Source organism: Dermacentor andersoni, chromosome 1, assembly GCF_023375885.2.
Source record: "Dermacentor andersoni chromosome 1, qqDerAnde1_hic_scaffold, whole genome shotgun sequence".
Taxonomy (NCBI): domain Eukaryota; kingdom Metazoa; phylum Arthropoda; class Arachnida; order Ixodida; family Ixodidae; genus Dermacentor; species Dermacentor andersoni.
Genome location: NC_092814.1, coordinates 271,570,604 through 271,590,393, shown reverse-complemented (window position 1 = coordinate 271,590,393; position 19,790 = coordinate 271,570,604). Strand labels below are relative to the sequence as shown.

Sequence of the window (19,790 nt, the reverse complement as noted above, 5' to 3'; positions counted from 1 at the left end):
GTTCTTGCATCAGCAGAAACTTGCATTTCACGTAGGTCACAAAGCACTGCGTTAACGTGAATCTTTGTTTGGAAATTGCCTAACTGAATGAAATTGCGAAATTTCAAGACTCAATTGCACGTATTAAGGAAACAACAAGAGAATGCAGGCACAATCCAGCGCTCAATTCCGGCCGTTACAGGCACCACACGAGCTATTTGGCCTACAAACCTGCCAACTCCTCCCATCGATCATTAACGATGCGATTCCATTGAGGATGACGTTCATTGTGCTTCATTATGAAGCCAGTAACGTTCATGGTCCCCTAGCAAAGTACGAGTGAAAGTTGGCCCGCAAAGAGGGATTTGCTTCAACGCATCGCAAAGTGTGGTCGTTAGTCACGCGTGCCGGCCTCGCATCGGGAGAACCTAGCAACAGGGGGAAATTGTCGCAGCGCAGAACAGTCTCCTTGTTCCTTCCTTGGTGATTTGATTTCGTTGTTCATTCGGTGGTTGCTTCCCTTGGAGGACAACATATTATACGATCAGTTTTCTTTGAGAAGAAGGCGCCAAATTCACGAAGTCATTCTAAACAACTTTCCGTCGTTGGCTGGCCGCCTCGGCTAATGTTACATTCTACATCGATATTGACGGTCTTCTTCCGAGCCTTACAAACTGCTATAGGATACAAGCAGCTTTGTGAATACGAGCCAAGATTCCCTGAAAAAATACACAGTCTGTTTTGTTTTGTGTTTAGTTCAGTACTGCGTGAAACCGCCTACACGTAATCCACAAACAGGGAGTAATATTTAGGGCGTATGACGACATCTCGAAATGTTCAACAATTGGCCAAATTGTCCAGACGACTTTGCTGACGGAGCCCTGCTCTTATGCTACAGTCATGTCTAATAGCTTGACTGGGAAAAAAAGACACTGTACTGACAGAGTATATATGGTGGATTGACACTGGCAAAATATCTTTCCCCGAACTTCATTTGGTTACTTCTCTGTGCTGCACCCGCTTTTTGTAGATTCACTCGCACAAAATTATATCACTGTTCGCAGCTTTCATAACAAATTTTCGTTCATAGCAGTATAAGGCCCGTATTCACAAATGCTGCTGCTGCAATCCACGGTCCGTATTCACAAGAAGCTCTAGCACTAGAATGTTTAGTGGGAGAAAATTATTGCCAATCTTGATGCTGGACAAATCAGCGAAGGTGACTGCCCAATAGTAGAGAACTATATACATGAACGGACAAGCTTTGTGAATTGTGGCCATGCATATCCCTCTGGTAAACTTCCATGTTCCGTCTTCTCTTTTTTTGTTCCCCTCATTCATAGCCAAGCTTTATCATCTCGTCGCTGTGTTCTATACCGTGTGAATCAAGGGCTCAATTGACAAAGGTTTTCATTCGTAAGTGTTCTTTGCCACTGATCGACCGCCTCCACTGCTACATCCCGCATCGAGATTGGCTAGAATTTCCTCTCTCGGACAATTCCAGCGTCAGTGATTTTCGCGAATAGAGGTCCAGGGCTCTGTCTAATACTGCTGGTGCATCTGCTCTCGCATGGCTATTTTCCTTAATTGACCGCCATCACGCTGCACAGCGTACATTCACCAGCTGGCAAACTTATCAAAGCGCACTTCCGTGCGATAAATTTTTTTTTGCGAAGACCAGCCCAGATCTTATTGTACAGCGTTGTCCAGTTAAACGCCCGTGCGCGAATCATGACGATTCTGGGGCGCGTCCCGAGTACGTAATACAGTTGAAGCGCGCATGCGCTCTTTTCCCGCGGTGAGGTGCGCAGTGTACTACAGTCGGCTGTCGCCGCAACCACGTGACACTCGCGAACCACCGCGCGAAGCGTTGTTCCGGAGCAGGAAAACGAGGCGGCGGGGGAATGCCTACCCCTGAACTCGACCTCGATAAGGGCTGGCCGCCGCCGCTGCGGCGTACCGTTTTTACTCGCTCGTAACGCGACCCGGTGGCGATGGAAAGGCTGCAGCGCACGTCCTATTTTATGCAGCATGCGCTGCTGGAAACGCGCACTCTTATGGACGTCGTCACGTGGTCGGGTTCTAACGAAACGCCGCCACCACCTCAGAGACAAGCCGACGTTATGCAGGTGTGCTTCGCCCCTTGTTGCGTCCCGGCGCACACTTTCACATTTAGAAGGGCGCTCAGAGGGACCTTCCTCCAGACCTGCACCAGTGTCGGAAAGGCTTTCCCATCAATCACAATTTGGTCTCTTTATTGCTTTATCTGTTCGGTGTCGGAGTGGAAATCGCGTGGCCCTTGCATTTAGGTATCATGTAGTTTTGGTGTGACATTAGCGTGCATCAGTTTCGACGCCGCGCAGTTCCTACAGTATTTATAAACAAGGGCTGGCTTGCATTTACTGGGGTTTTCACTTATAGCGGAAACGACATGGAACGCGTCATGGAAGCATCCCGCGCCAGACGCGCTAAAGTTCGGCCCTGAAGATACGCTGCAAATGCATCCCGCATGTGGTTGCTGCTATATACACTGTGGTTTCGCGAGAGCTTGCTGTGTGTGCATTGTATTTGAAAGCTCTTGCAACCTGGAAGTTGGCGTGCGAAAGGCTGTTGCTTAGTACTGAAAAACAAAATTACACGTACACGTTTGCCAGGAACGGAAGGAGCATATCGGGCACCTTAATGTAACGCCAGCGTTCTCGTTTGATTTTGCGTCCCGTCTTGTTTCACCCGCAGTGAGCACAAAGTGTTTGAATAATTTTTCCCTCTCTTGCTTTAGCTCATCGTGATACGAGTATATTGTCCTTGGACACGAATTCACTCTTATAAGTTTGTTCTTGCTTCCCGGTTTGGAACGTTCTCATGAACTCACTGAGACCTTTTCATTGTCCAGAGATGTTGGAGCCATGAATATATTTGGCAGGCATAAAAAACTGTCGCATACAGTATAATAGAACTCTGTGTAGCTGAGTGCCTGACCGTGCCCCTCTGCAGGAACAGCAAGCACACAGATCGACAGATTTAGCTAGAGTCAGCCGGAGAGGTCGGAAGCATGTTCTGTCTGCTACTTCGATCATTTCACTTCCATATGCGTTAAGGAGCTATTAGTGATAATAACTGCTCGAAAAAATGCTGAATTACATGAAGAAAGGAATACTGAAAGAGAAACAAATGGTGGATGACGCAATGTCGCACTTAAACGCTAGGGTAAAAATAAAGTTCAAGCTCATGCACACTATCCGTACTTTGAGGCTATATAACGTTCTACGAAACATTATGTGGTGAATAGTTTTCCTCTTCTTTTTTTTTTTTGTTGGTGGGGGTGGAGGCGGTGGCAGCAAGCAAATTGTGCGCTGCGATTTTTTTTTTCTTGCTTCTCCGATTTCTGCTATGTTTCTTTTAGCTAAACATATAAACTGATTGCGCTTGCCGTTCATGAATTGCGCCTCGCATGCCCTTTGTAAGCGTGTTCGCCATTCTACAGGACATCATCGAAAATTTGTTCTCACATTATCGAGTAGCGGCCGCCGACGTACTCGCTCGTCCGCTTTCGCCGAATGCGAAGCGACGGGCTTTGCCTCGCCCCGCGGCGGAGAAACGTTTAGTCTGGACGCCGATATATGTCATTGCGCAGTTTATTTTCCTCGTGGTGTGCAGGTTCTTGTGCTTTCCTCTCCGCAACGACGCGTTGTGCGTTCCCGCTAAGAGGTGTGAATGTGAACACACCGACAGAGAAGGGGGCGGGGGGGGGGGGGGGCGGTCAGGGAGGAAATGGTTTGCGACGCAAGGAACGTGCGCCTTCCTCTTGCCAGCGCCCGATGTGATGCTCGTCGGAATATCAATTACCTGGCGTGACGGTTCGAGTCGCGAGCGGAAGTTTTCCCCCTGCATTTTTTTTTTTGTCCTTAATGGTATTCAGCGGCCGCTTCAGCGATCTCCGTCATATATCATGGTGTATAAACAGCGTAGTCGCGCTTCATTGCTCTGAATCTGCGTTCATCGCTGGAAACTAATGCGCTTCATTAGAAAATAATAATGCAAGAGACAATGCCACTGTCATTTGTCAGAAATCGCACGAAGAGAAACTGTTGCTTGCACGGAGCGGGCGGCACGAAAGAGTGCGAAAGTCCGAAGTTACACCGAGAACATTTTTTTTTTCCTCCACACTCCCCAGACATGGTAAAGCGAGCTTAACGCACGCACGCAAAGACGTATATACGCACAGACGTACACATAGAACGGAGCCTCTCTTCCTTCTCGTATTCGTTTATTGTTATCATCGTAATTTCGGATTCCGCAAGCCCAATGAATAAGAACGCAGCCGTTAAGGCACGTAGCGTTGATCATGCTGATTGCTTCGAGAAATTCTCGTGAACTGAAGCAGAGGAATTTTCCTCCACTTAATCCCCCCCCCCTTTCTTTTTTTTTTTATGCGAATGCGCCAAATGGTTAATTGAGCGAAAAAGCTGGCGTGCGGCGACTGTAGTAGCAAACCGGCATCTATATTCCCATTGACTGCGACGCCACGTCACGAACGCGCCTCGACGGAGTTCCCATTGGCGGAGACACCACGGCACCAGCGCGCCTCGACAGAGCACAGCGGGCGAAAGGGAAGACCTATACTGCCCCAGTAGCGCGCCAGGTGTTGTGTGAGGGGAGAGCTAGGGCATCTGCTCAACGCCAAATCACATTCGCTCACGGAAGCCTGTGTTATCCGCGCGTTCCTTGTCCGCGCAATCTTTCGCCTGCGTTCTGACTGCGACTCAAATCAAAACGCGCCAATCGTCTCAACACGCTCGCTTGCCCGCGAGGAGTTCATGACTCGAAGGACCGCTCAGCGGTGTTCAATCGCATTCACAACGCATAAGAAGTGCTTAGGTGTCCTCGGATTTTCCGTCAGTTCACCTACACTATAGCAATCTAGCCGGACAGATATATGGTGTCGAGCCAGCAGGCGCGTACCAGCCCTCGCCCAGCAACTCCGTCCTTCTGCCAAGTGCATACTTTCGACGTAACGCGCGCTTAGCGTGCGTGCAAGATGCTTGGTTGCACGAGCATTTGGCAAGTGTTCCAAGATGTAAAAGGCATATGCGGCTTGTTGTTGGTTGCTCGAAGAAAACATGTTCGTGGTTTTGGTTTCCTGGTGAACTTTGTTTTCTCTTGTCGTTTTCGCTGTCGTGCTTCCTCACTTGTCAATGCCATAAGCTAAGTAAGGTCTAGCCTTCACTATCTTGATCATGCACGAAAGCACGCGCAAGGCTGCCAAAGCGCCAAATACGGAACGGGGGGGGGGGGGGGGCATATACGCTCTCCCTAGCGGCGCGTGCCTCTGTCCCCAAAGTAGTCGGAAACCGTTTGGCAATACGTGTAAGTTTGTTTGTTTGTTTTGTAGGCATTTTGCTTTGCTGGATCAAATATGCCACGCAAGCAGCAAATAATCCCTTCTGACCAAAGTAGAGAAGGTCATGTGCCAGTAAACAAATCCGGTATAGCAGTATAGCTCCGCACGCAGGAAGTTAGCTGTATATTTTCATAGTCGCCTACGGGGTTCCTTCTAGCGAAAAAAAGTTTTTGATATGGTAACACGTCAGATTTAACGTGTACTGCGATGCAATTGCAACGCACTCTTTCCTACGACTTTCTAAAGCCTGTTTAGCAAACACTCAATTGGTTGATCAAAAAACACGTATACTTATTGCCATATTTATGCATCTGTGATGATGTGGTGGATAAATTTATTACACGTTTCGTCGTTCTGAAGTATTAACGTTGACAATCGTCATGGACTGCATACCGATGTGCCACAGTATGTACGAATTCCCCGAGTAAATAATAATAGTTGCCGTGATGGACCAAGCCAGACGTGGTTTTGTTAACATGTTTCCAATCGTTCACTATTAGAACAAAGGTCTAAGTGACATTCTTCCAATTGACTTCCGCGTACGAGGCTATGTCGACGCTGCTCCAGTTCCTGAAGTCCACCGGCGTACATGATAGACTTTGATAATGCAGTGTGCTATCCCTGAACTACGCGCACACTTTCCGTTCCTTCGTGCTTCTCTGTTCTGTCTTGCTATATTCTTGCCCCTTACCCCTTGATGGAAAACCAACCAGAACTACCTCTGATTGGCATCGCTGTCTTTCTATACATCATTTATCTCTCTCTCTCTCTCGCCTAACCTAGGTACACGACATTTTTGCGTACTGCCTCAATCGGAATGAGTCCGGGAACGGAACCAGTGACCTTGGTTTCGGCAGCAGAACATCATAGCCACTGAACCATCGACCCACCGTAGCGGGTAGGCTGATGTAACGATAGTGCCCCGTAGCGGTATGCTAAAGCTCCCTAGAGCCGCGTGGTCCGTATGCGATCTGGTGGAAGCGTCTACGGACATCTCGAGGTGAGCATGTCATGTAGGAGAGGGCGCACGGCTCTTGTGCACAGTCTGAGCATATGCGTTGAACCAAATGATGTATTGTACGAGCACAGTTGCTGCTCAAGTTTTCTTTTTTTTTTTTTTTGTCGAAGCAATTTCTTCACCAAGTGGGAGAAACGTGCCCGATTTACCGCGTTGACGATGCATGAAACATCCTCTGCGTATTTGTGTTGTGGCTCACTTAGGCTAATACGCAAACTATCAAGCGTTCCTTTGTACTCGCTTACGGAGAATGACGTCAAGGAGTCACCGGGGCATCACTGCGGCTACAGCGACAGTGACTCCGATACTGCAGCTATCGGGGAGAAAATTCGCCCTTTTCCGCCAGCACTCTACACAGCCGCGGCACCAAAGTGCGCTACGCGTTCTGCGTGCGTGTCACGTGTATATCATGTTGCGCCGATCGACGATTTCCAGCCATCGATCGGGGAACATAAAAGCGGGAACTTAATAAATCTTCCGTTCTGCTTGCGTTGCGCACTGCAACTGCTACGACTGCCTATTACCATGTTTATCCCGAGGTAAATATCAATAAAAGCTTACTAATTTACGTTTCATATGAGTTAATCGCAACAGTGGGGTTTAGGTAGTGCAGGTAAGCGGGATTAGAAACCTAGAATGGTTACATGTAAGGACGTCTGCCGTTGATGTACACTTCTTTCGGCAAAAAATGACGTCGTTGTTGTTCCTTCTTCTACTTCTACAACAACAGGGAGAGAGGTCTCGGAAAAAAATAAAACGCGCTGCACAAGGCATGGGCCGAGAACAAAAATAGGGCGCGGGGTTAAATGAAGCGGCACGCAAGAGGCGCGTCCTCATTACGCTGTGCCGCTAATAAGCGCATGGACCCTTTGGATACCTCGTTGGTGTCCATTCAGTCGACCAAGTAGCGGAATAACGTGCCTGTAAGCAATTAAGGGAGAGAAGGACCGGGAACGATGAGGGGTTTTCGTCTTTTTTTTTTCTTACCTTTAACGCGGCCATAAGCAACGCAATGCAGTTCACCTTTGTATAGCGATATTATCGCGGCTGCAGTATAACCTTGGCGAAATCAGCCCACGCACGGGAGTGACCGAGAACTTGGCGGCTTCCGCGCATTTCTCTGGGCGCTAACGTGTTATGCTTAGGGCCTCGAACTGGAAGGTCGGGCGATGATTCTTGCTCTTTATTCGGCGGCTGCCAGTTTGAACTCGTTCGCCACCGGTGAGTACGCGTGGAGGGTGCAAAATTGGAACGGTGATCGCCAACGGTCGTGATAGCATTTCAACGAGCTGGAAGCAGTATATCGAAGAACCAAAATAAATAAGAGGCCGCAGATACCGAGACAACCCACATTACACAGGTGCTCCCCCCGCCGGAGGCCTGTGAGAAGTGGCCTAAATTCGGTTCGCCTTGATACGCGTTCGCGTACGAGAGCATCTGCGAAGACGTATTTTATTTCTGTTTACGTGCTTACCGTTCTGCGTCACTGCAGCATTCCCGTATCTCGCACAAGTGCATTTCACGGGATAATTCCTTTTTGTTTTGAGCTTTATTCTGTGCCCAAATAAAGAAGCCGCTGGTTGTGGTGGCGGTGGTGTTGCAGCAGACGGGGTTAGCCTGGTATACATAGCCGGCAATCGTTCCGCCTGAGCCTCCTGTGATTCGAGATCTGGGGTGTGTTCCCAGGTGTCAGAGTCCCGTGTCTCGCATGAAGGCAATCAACAGTCATTGCGTTCTCTTCCTGATTGCCACGGGCCCTCCGGGGAGAACGACGTCTTCAAAGATCCTGTGCGGAATACCATTCTTTTGCAGGCTGTCGACCATCGCTTTCCTTTCTGTGTCGAACTTCGGGCATATCCAAATGAAATGTTCGATGTTGGCGATATCACCACAGAGGGCACAGAACGGGGAAGCGCATCGTCCAGTCTTGAATAACCAAGCCGGGGTGGGGTGTACGCGGGGTTGGTTCGGATGCGGTACAACAGCGTTGCTTCTTCCCGAGTAAGTCCATGGATCACACAGGCTTGGTGCGGAGCATGGTAGATCGCCCTAAAGTGATTGCGGATTACATTCTTAGAGTTCTGAAAAAGAAGCCGCTGTTGTTGCTTCTCCCTTATTGTGCATTTTCGGGGAACGAAATAACCCGTAACAAACAGCAATAACCCATTAGCGGCAACAGATTTTCATTATTATTCTCATTAATGATGTAAACATATATGAACACCTCATACACACAAACACAAAGAGAGAGAGAGAGAAAGATAGATAGATAGATAGATAGATAGATAGATAGATAGATAGATAGATAGATAGATAGATAGATAGATAGATAGATAGATAGATAGATAGATAGATAGATAGATAGATAGATAGATAGATAGATAGATAGATAGATAGATAGATAGATAGATAGATAGATAGATAGATAGATAGATAGATAGATAGATAGATAGATAGATAGATAGATAGATAGATAGATAGATAGATAGATAGATAGGGAGAGAGGGGGGGAAGAGAAGAAACAGGCTAGCAGTGGTTGCACCTTGTACAGTGCGCGTCATTGATCTAACTGCTGTTTTCGCTCTTTCTCGCTCTCTCTTCCACTCCCCCTCCTCTCAGGTAGGCTAGCAGACTGAACAAAGTTTAGCTAACCTTCCTGCCTTTCCTTCCCTCTTTACCTCTCTCTTTCTGGAAAGAACACAAGTGGGGCAGCAAAATAATTTGTCTAAAGAATAACGTAAACTGGCTGCAGATCCAGTTTGTTGGATGCCATTGCGTAGAGTAAACTGCGACAAGTTAAAATGGTGAGGACCGCGAGGAACGACGTAACACCTGTGGTAAACGTCGGCCTCTTCGGTGGACGCCTTTCTTGTTGTTCCCTACAGTTTGTTCCACGGTTTCGCGTCGCAGCGCGCAATACACGTACACATTGACGCATCATTACAGTTCAACGCTCCAAGCTCGTGTAATACACTACGCGAAGAGCCTTTCAACAGCAAGCCGCCAGCTCGACCTGCGTTGCGCTCGAAAATCCTCCCATGGGAGACGGACTGACCTGCCAGATATGGATGACGTTCGCGCGGCTTGTTCGCACCGCCCGAGGGTCGCGCGCAATTATAGACGGCGACGAGCGTTGAACCGGTTGAAGTCATCGCCGCCGCCAGCGCCGCCGGAAGAACAAGAAAAAAAAAAAAAAAAAACGAGGAAGAGGATCTATGTTGCGCCGTCGCCTGACGGAGACGCGAATGGTGATGGGCGGTCTTGTCATGGGGGGGGGGAGGCACTGCCATAGCACTGCGTCGCAAACCGGGCAGCCAGCGCTGATCGCTGGGTAAAGGACGCAGCAATCAAGACAGCGCTCCGTCGGTGTCAAGCACGTGCCGGCTGCCTCGCTTATATGCGTATACATATAGCGCCCCATCATCCCCGTTCTGTCGCGTCAGTGCTTTGGACGTGTTGCACCAGACGCGTTGTTCTCATTTGGTTGCCCGCCTACCTACTTTTAATGCATCAGCATTGTTTGGTGAGTACCGCAGCAAAATCTGTCCGTCCCGTGACGCCTTATATCTGCAAAATAAATGCATAATTGTTCAAGTCAACATATATAGTAGTGCAATAGTAGAGGATGGGTAGCGATTGGTAATCATGCGTAAGCTAGGTAAATAAGTAAGCAAAAGCGAAGTAGCAGCCGAGTCAAAGAATGCTAATGCATCCGACAATTCCTGGGATTTTTGGGCATATATATATATATAGTGTTGCCGACGCGCCCTCGGATGCCTAACGTGTTGTCATTGTCGGCGGTTGGGTTGTGCGGGCGCCACACTCAATTCCGGCACGACCTGGTGCTCGGTGGCACATTTTTTGTTCTTATACCGTTGGCTCTTTGGTGGAGACTGAAGACGGCAATAGGGGAGGGGAGTGTGCTTAGATGGAGCGGCAAGAATGAGAACAGGGTCGAACACTCGCATCGACCGCAGTAGGTATATTATCTACGCTATATTTATTTTTTTTACTTTTATACATGCATTTTTGTACGGTGCTGGCAGTGGGCGTGCACCTCGGAGAGCACAGAAAACATGAAAAAGAAAACTGAAAGGTGGATTTATTGTAGATGACGCGGAGCATGATTTCTTCTGTTCTGAGCAATCATCGGTAGCTGACTATGGACTTGAGACGAATGTGCCTTTGTGCGCGCTGCATCTTTATGACCGCATTACGGTGTGCCGTTCCCCACCTCCATCCTCACCTGACTTGAAAAACGTGACTGGTTCGATAAAGGTATTTTAGGTGATGGTCGATAAATAACGGAAGTTCAATCAAGCGCTCGAGCCCGTCTGTCGGTTCGTAATCGCGAAGCAACGGCAAGAAAACGCGTGCGCTTCGTACACCTTGGGGACTCGTTTTCTTGCAGCTGGCCACAGTGCAGATGCTACTTCGCGGTGCAGATTTTCAAGATCATTTATGTTGTATTCGTTACAAAGTGGCGGCAGCCTCATGCAGTTTAACGGATGTACACTTGAAGCAGTTATGCGATTAGGGAGTCTGTTAGTGGAAACAGAAGTTAACGAATTGCATTATGCATATGCATCCTATAAAATAGTTCAGCTAGAAACAGCAATGAAGAAGCGAAGATGAATGCAGCATCACAGCGACAAAAGAAGTTTTAAAAAATGATATGGCCGACATGCACTACGTGCAGAGCTGAAAAAATTAGAAAACGCGACACCTTTGATATCTGTGCAATGCTATTGATATAGCATTATTTCAGCGCACGCTGAGAGTGAGATATCGTAAAGGTTACTGCCTGACAGCATACTTTAACTGATTGAATAATGCCAATAGCTGTCGAAAATAATGCCATCATCCACCCCTCTCCTGAGGTAACATCTCATGGGGCTTCGCTGCTCATCTATTGTTATTCTTGTCGCTCTAGCAACAACTTTCGGGTGGTATCCTTCCTTCGGTTTTGTTGTGACAGTGTGCCGTGAGTCAAGAGCGCGTACATGTGGGGTTTGGAGGGATGATTCAAACGGGGTCGCTATAACATTTCGAGCTACAGTATTTCTTCAGTGTTACATCAGCTCTCGGTCGTTGATAGGAAATGGGCGGAGAACTCATATCCTTCGGAGATACCAGAGGCAGCTTATTCCACGTGCGCAGGTTGCTTCTTTATAGCTATATGCGTAGAAGATGTTTCGCTCGATGTGGGAGAAAAACAAAGAAGGAAAACCCAGAGAACCAAATCCGGCTATACTAGGTGCATGTAAACCTGCACGGTGAGCAACTGAGGTGACGGGAGAGAGAGAAAAAAAAGGAAAACGGAAGCACGTCGCCGTGTTTCACTTAACGCACGCCACGACGTTCGTCACATTTACTCCCCTCGCCGGGTCCCCATCCATGTCAAGCTTTTCGGCTCGTGAATACACGCAAATTCATGCCGTAACTTCAGCGCGAGCTAGGCTTCCTGCCACCTTTCACGGCGCGCATGCATGCATGCACGCGTCATGCGCTTTCCAGCTTACGCACGCGGAGCGAGTTTTCAACGCGGCGCGGCCGACTCTTTGTCCACAAAGATCTCACGCGATGACGCGGCCCAATAAACGGCAGTCATCGAGGCACGAACGGACACGAAACAAAGTACAACTCACGAAAGTAAAATAAAGAACGGTGCACCCCTCGTATCCCGTTTTGACAAGGAGGCTGACCCGCGGGCCGCGACGTCCCGACGGAGGGGGACCCGTTGTACACGACGGCAATGGGCACGCCGCGGACCTGGCGACTTCGGCCGGTCACGGCTGTCGAGCCAGTCGCGCGCGCACCAGCTACGGCAACGCGTGCCCGCGATGGGCGGCTGCCGTGCTGGGTCCCACAGCGGCGACAATGGGTCACGCGTCGATCGGCACCCATACAGCGCGCGCGCGCGCGAGATCTCGCAATAGCAGCATAGCGTGGCCACGGCGACATCGGACCGTTGACTCTCAAAACGCAAACGGGGCACGACGAAGAGGTGGTGTGAATGCGACCAAACGGTCGGCGCTTTTTCAGCTTTCGTGTATGGCGCTTCCGTCGAGAGCCCCGTGGGCGCACGAAAAAGGCCACGCTCGAATGTGTGTCGAAGTTCGCGGTATAAAAGTGAGGAAATCACTTGCGAGTGGCTCAGTCATCCTTCTGAGTTCAAGCTTCGCCCGGCGGATAGCGAGTTTTCTCGTAGCGTGGGCCAGTATATGATATACCTACATGCTGCTCTGGAAACCGGGTCCCTCTGGAGGAGACTTCCCGTCAAGTTAAAGAGTGGTCCGTTGTGAATAGCTTCATAGCAGATGAGACGTGTGATTATCCGCTACAGCAAGGCGCACCCTATAGATTATTGCGACCAAATGCTCAGGTGAGGAAAACGTTCTCATACATTGCGTACTTATTGCAAAAATTACAGACGCGGTGGTGGTCGGTCAGCCCGTTTCTTTAGAATGCCACACGATCGCTATGCGTCTCCCACGTATGTTGTCAGAAATGACGCCCTTCTGCATGAATGGGAGCCACCGTCTTGAACTCAGTCCCTCTCTTCCACATTTTTTTTTTGTCTTACGTGGTCGAGTTATCCGATCTCCGGTAAATCTGTCTGACGCGCTGGCATAAATACAATGCCACTGCAGCAGATCGCTGCTTCTGTAGCCGGGACAGTGACGGCAATACTTTAGCTGGTGGCGCTGCTTTGAATATACATATATATTCAGCCGCCTGTCATCCAGTGCACGAAGTAGTGCGAGTAGGCGCATGAGCAGAGAGAGCGGAGTGTCATTTTGTGCAAGCATAGTCGACCCCCTAATGCTTATTGCGAGCACAATCGGCTTTCGCAACACGATTGATCCTGTGCGATAATTATGCGTTTATCGCACATGATCAATTGTGATGCGAAAGCCGATGCATTGCGCATTGTGACAACCAAGACAAAGTGATGCGATGCGTGCTGCTTATTTCTGGCACGAAATATAATAACCATTTTTCGTTGGGTTGAATTTTTTCAGCAGCCACGACGAAATTCGTCTCTTCTTACTAAGTTACGTGACCAGCGAATTGTATATTTTGATTTATTTGTACTATATTAACGATGATTGTGCGTAAACGCCGTGTCCTAACATTTACTGAGGTGGGTCAATTTTCCTGCGATATTTCTTTTTCGTTTCTCTGTTTTGCGCACGCCTGACCAGTCACAGGTGAAGGCTTTCCTTACCCGGAAAGTATTAACCATTCGAGGCTGGTTTTGCATGTGACCTCTGCATTCGTTGCTCATAAAGCTCTGCGCCTATAGCGTCTCAATGCCGCATACAGGAAAAACGAAAGGCGAGTCTGGCGGAAAAGCGTTGACGGCCATGTCCTAAAGGAAGTGACCGCGGTAATGCCATTTCTATAGAACGTCGCAATCTGAGAGAGAGAGAGAGACATTCTTTAATATATGCTATGGAAGACTGCCTAGTATGCCACTCCAGGTGACGAGGGTGACGTATGATATGACGCATTCATACCTACACACTTTAGTGGGTGGGAGCCCAAAATTCACGGGAACGAGGGTGGACACTGCTCAGGTATACAGTCCAGCGTCCTCCCTTGTTCATGTGATTTTCGGGCTCGATCGTTTTCGCTCGCTAAATATGTTTCAACTCGTCCAACGACCCACCATGCTAAGGTACATGCACACGCATGCAACGTGCACAAACATACAAATAACGAGCGATTGGAGCATCTGGTCCAGGCCGGTGTCTCTTAGGCAAGCTGAGAGCGCCTTTGTTGTGCGCAATTCACCACCGGCGTTGCTCCAAGGCAGCTGCCACGTAAAGTTGTAGCAGATATTAGAGTAGCCCTTGAGGCCACACAGTGAGCGCGGACGCATAGAACGTGAGTTAAGTCTTCGCGCACACTGTGCTCACTGCACCGTGGCGAACACGTCAATTTCGGTTCGTACAAGAAGTAGTTATGATCAATCGAATTGCAACTGTCCCTTTGATTTAACGGAGGCAAGTGGGAGAGGCGTGAAACGAATATCGACGCTGGCATGTTTTCAACCGCAATCTCGTGCACTGCTCTAGATTTATCGAAAGCGCCGAGGAGCGTAACTGCGACTAATTTCGAGGTTGCCCTTTGGGTACCTCGTCACCACTCGATTCCTTTTCGGGTCAGAGGCCAGGACAGGCACCAACGACGCAAGCGCTGATCTTCTCCCCTGTTCAGGCATTCATGCCGGCTTCCCGCGCAGATCGGCCATCGCGATGTCGGAGACGTGCGAGAAGAATCTACGAGTAGCGCCTAGAGGGCAGTCGCACCGACCGACCAGGGCATGCGCTCCTTCTCCTCGGCCGTTTTCCCCGGAAACAACCTGCTCCGAGAGGCCCCGACCCATCATACAACCGCACAAAGCGGAGACGACCGTTGTGTGCGCGTTTTCACAGCGGCACACGGGCGAGCTGGGAGATTAGTGCGCGACTTCGCCTCTCGGCGCACGCGCGACGCGAGCGCGGGCGACGATGGCGTCCCGTTCACGATGTCACCGCGCACTCTCGACTTCGCAATTGGGGTTACTGAGCCGCGCCCTAAACTCCGAGGTGGGCATTCAAGCAAGCGGGGGACGCGGCAACGGCCGGGCCACCGTGGCCGGCAGCTGCTGGTCGCGTCGTAATCTCGGCGCGCGGGTGCCAGTTGGCAACCCACATTGATACACGAAAAGGTCGGTCGTACGCATACACGCGCTCCGAGGTTCCTCAGTGCTGCTCCACGGCTATAATTTGTAAATTGCAATATGGGCCATAATGTAATTAGTTAAAAATTTAATTAGTGAATTTTTATCAATCAGTCGATTTTGCGTCTCATTTTTTTAAAATATTGTCCACCGCTTCAAGTAGATCAGCTCATGAACTAGAATTGTGATATCGGCCACAGGCAACTTTTAAAGATTTTTGAAAGTGTTCGCTGGAACACCTTGTATATATGCTAGCCCCTGACCGGCGGTTTTGTTCACTTTGCAAGGAGGGGAACTCGGTTTGGAAACCTGTAACCGGGGAAACATAGCGTCCACATAAACAGACCTACTTTGCAACTCCTCATTATTTAGTCGCGAGCGACAGCTGATGTCCCCTCAGAAGCCGCCCTTTGCCCACGGGCTCATTCTATGCTGATGTGAGTCATCACTGCACGCGAACGAAGGAACAAGTTGGTACAAATAATCAAACAGCCGCGCAAAAAAAGACAGCCAGCGAAACAAATGGACGGACACGTGGATGTGCTTTTATAACTTCTAAAGAAGACAGTTGGGCTAATTGGTGCTTATTACAGACTTCAGACAACATTAACCAGCGCGAAAAAAAAAAAAGGACAACGGATGACAGCTGTCTTGTGTGCTTCTTGCTGTCGTCCGTTCTCTTTTTCGCTCTAGTTAATGATGCGGTATTGATGCCTTCAGGTAGCAGGAGTGGGTTTATTGACCAGTTGCCTTCATCCAAAAAGATCAAGTACTCGTGATGCCTGCGGCAGAAAAGGATATTGTACATTCGTCGCCAAGGTTTGTGAGTGGTGGCACTGGCTAACATTCCCAGGGTTAGTTCTAGTAGTAACACATAAATACCCTAGAAAGTGGATGGGAAGACGGCGCTGGCGGTAGCTCAATTGGTAGAGCACGGCACGCGTAATGCGAAGTCGTGGGATCGTTCCCCACCTGTGGCAAGTTGTTTTTTCATCCACTTTCATTTCCATAAATTTATAATTTCTTTCTTTTCAATGAGTATGTACAAGTAATTTCCCTTGTGTTGTCCTTGGTGTCTTTGTTTGTTGGCCTCTTATGATGCGTAAACGTTGTAATATATGTGCGGATTTTAAAGATTTCACTTAACTATCGATGAAAGCGATGTTTTTCGTGCCACTGCATGCTACGTAGAATGGGTGAGTGACGTGACTCGGGCTAGCGATTTCATCGACTTCACATAAGATGACATCCGGAATAATTTAGACATACAGTTGCACCACTCTTATGTCTAGCACTACATGTAGACAACGGAATATGCGAACTACTCCCAGAGAATGCGGATTGTCTGTTTAACAAAAAAAAAAAAAGAAGAAAATACTGTTTTTGGGCAAGTTGGGCCTGCTGTAGCTACTATCTTTATAGTTGTACGCGAGTGGCTGGGCTGGAGAGGAATCAAGTTTCTTCCGAAAACACTGGGCTCTCTGAAAGACCTCTTTGTTGGGTAGAAGTGAAGAGCGGAGGTGGGAGGGCGGGAAAGAATGCCAGAAACGCCGTCAACAATCCTGCAGTGGTGAACGGCCGTGGATCGGACGCCGAGTGGATTCCTCGTAATGAACTTGAGCTCTCGTCTTTTTGAACAGAATTAAGTGCGGCCATGAGTTCAGGCGGAACGAGGAAGCAGGTCTGGCGCTGGCGTGCGCTTGACATGCTGCCGCCTGCCAGAGCGCGGTACTCTCATCCCGCCCTCGTCTTTGTGCGCTAAAGGGCGTGTCCAGCGATTGAGTGCACTGCGGCGAATTCACGGCGTGGAAGGCGCGCGCACCACACTTGAGCGTCGCCTAGAGACCACTCTCACCAAATAAAGAAGGAATGTGTCGCCAGGAGGCGCACGCTCCTCGTGACTCAGTGGGTCGCCTCGCATTGGGCGCTCACGGGAAGACTACAAATGAAGCTGTGCAGGTGGGTATGGGCTGGACTAGTTTTGAGGTGAGGGAAGTTCGCAGTAAAATTGAGTATGAAGAACGGCTGAGGAATATGGAAGAAAGTGAATGGGCTGGGAGAGTGTTCAGGTATCTGTACAGGCAAAACATTGATTCACAGTGGAGGAAAAGAACTATGAAGCATACCATCAAGTATGCGGCCTGTGGGGTGGGCAACACAGCAACAAAGAAGGTCAAGCGGAAAGTCAGAGAGGCTGGATTAATCTCATGGGTGGCGGCAATGGTAAAGAAACCTGCCATGAGTAACTACTTAAGAGGAAAAAACGAAATCAGGAAAGAAACCATTTATGATAACTCTAAGGGAAGCTCATTACTTTTCGAAGCGAGATCGGGATGCCTTAGAACACGCACCTATAAAGCGATATATAAGAAGGAAGAAGAAGCATGTGCTTGCTGCAGTAAAGCTAGGGAAACGACGGAGCATATTTTATTGGAATGTGAAAACGTCTACCCAGCGGTCGATTTAGGCACCACTGGCCTCCTTGAAGCCCTTGGGTTCAGCGGGAGCAGTGGTAAAGCAAACAGGTCCGCAATAGACATTAGTAAGAGGCGATTGGAGGATTGGTGGAGGAAAAGTAGGGAAACGACAAAGGACGGAGACGTACAAAAGCACAGTTCGCAATAGGGGATAAGAAAATTTGGACGTGGTAGTTCATAGTGTTTTTTTTTTTTTCTTTTTTCATTGGTTAACCTAGGTAGGATATTAGGCAGCATAGTAGCAAGAGCTTAGGGGCGCAACCCACCGCCCCGTTCCAAAGGGGACGCTCATAACATCCATCCATCCATCCATCGGTTAGAACCGATCGGAACCATAGACGGCACTCGCGTCATCGGACGGTGCTGTGCGCATGGACATACCAGTTGAGAGAAATCGTCGCGGACTGAGAGCAGGGTAATTTTTTAATCACTCTTTTTGCATTGCGTGAAAGGTACTCTCTATCTCCTAACGCTAATCCTGGAAACGGCTAAAATTGCTTCGGGGACCATTAAACGAACACCGGATCTCATAACCAGGCCACGAAGGTAGCATGCCAGCTCGGTGCAAGAGTTCTCGCTCACACCTGCAAAGGCAACAAACAGGCTGTAAGACTCGGTTAGTAGCGCTTGGAATGAATATAAGACTGTCGAGAAGGGCCCATAAATAAATAACGAGCAGAGGAAGAAAAAGAGACGCAGACCAGGTATTCGCTCGCCGGGTCGCGACTTTCGCTAGCAGCGGAATGAGCCGCGACCCCCACTACCGCTTGTTTCGCCGGCACGACTGTGCCGGCAGAAGCCACGCACTCAGGAAACCACGCACGCCACGCGCATACGTCTCGACAACCGTGCACTCGCGGACGACGAGCAGGAATTAGCCAGTGAAGCAGCGCCTCGTGCTCTTCGTTCTTTAATTTTTTTTTTTATCTATTCCTTCGATGAGGCACATGAGAAACAAAAAGAAGACGAAGCAAAAAGCAGAGCGCGTGTCTGCGAGGAACCACCGCAGGGCACGGTCCGCATGAGCGACTCCAATTATTTTGCCCGGCGGAGGCCCCGCATGGGAAGCAGTCCGGCGCGTCAAGGGCGATCGCCGAATTTTCGCTCGCTGTGTGCTCGCCGCGGAGGTCTTGGCCACGCGCAGTGACATCACTGGTGCTCCAAGAATCCGCGCCCTCTATTCTACCTCTCCTCCCCACCCCCCGTCCCCTCCTCCCACCTCCCACGCACACCTTCAGCCACCCCCAGCAACCTTTTCCGCAAGCGCCGCGGTTGCCAGGTTGCTGTTGTTGCACTGTCTTAAGAGGCTCCCACCCAGTCCTCGCGGTACTACTGTGCGTGCGCATCCGTCTGTGAGTAGTGCCCCCCCCCCCCCCCCCCTCGATTCGCGTCGGTCGCGTAGAGCGAGACTTTGTATGGACACGAGCGGCAGCAGCGCCGGCCTCTGACTGCGCGGTCGTGTGCGTACGGGATTCACTGCGGTTGCTCGGGGATACAGGCTGCCCACGTGCCCAAAAATGTGAGATACCTCGAATTTTTTAAGTGTTGATTTTCTAGAGTTTGCTCTGACATTTGTTGGGAACGTCGTTATATAAGCGTTGTGCCAAGTGAAACGGCGCCAAGTGACTCGTGTCGGTTACCTGCGATTTTAAAGCCGGCCAATTTGAGGGTTATGGCGTAACGCAGGAGGCAAGTTACGGGTTTGATAACATATACGTGCGGGTATATACATTTTGCCTAATTCAAAAGGAATTTTTATTTTATAGTTTTTTTCGCTGGTGGAACGTGACAGCTCGTGTCAACGTGGCAGCTTGCATGAACCTCATCGATACGTGGGCGGCAGTATCTTAGCCTGATTTTTCCTTCTGTGTGGCTGTGTGGTATGTCGCAACAATTGGTGTTATCCATTGTCCGGATTTTAGACCAAAGGATGCGTACAATAGGTGGAACGCATTGACAAACGTAACTGCAGCGCCGCTTTTGACGTACGAGGCCACCTCGAGTATTTCTTCCTAAGGCGTTCGCATTACATATTGGGAAGCATTTAAATGTCGCAATTAAGGGTAAATGCGGGTTCGGTTCCTATAGTGTCTGCAATTTAGGGTTGACCTCCCCCCCTCCCCCCCTTTTTTTGATTGCGACTACTACCGCTGCGCTGTGTTTTTATCTGTCGTGCGCTCTCGG

At 49.3% G+C, this 19,790-nt stretch overlaps 1 protein-coding gene across 4 annotated transcripts in view; it reads left to right on the top strand.

Annotated features, from left to right (window-relative positions):
- The window catches only part of LOC126547642 (acyl-CoA Delta-9 desaturase-like), a 109,269-nt gene that overhangs the window by 21,710 nt on the left and 67,769 nt on the right, over positions 1 to 19,790 (top strand). The window contains exon 1 of one of the 4 annotated variants that reach the window (XM_055063155.1): positions 12,601 to 12,783. The exons of 2 other annotated variants lie outside the window; for them this stretch is intronic. The gene's annotated coding sequence lies outside the window, so the exon portion shown is untranslated. Of the gene's footprint in view, positions 1 to 12,600; positions 12,784 to 18,989; positions 19,126 to 19,790 lie in introns of those variants that run through there. One more of the 4 variants, XM_055063154.2, reaches the window with a different exon arrangement.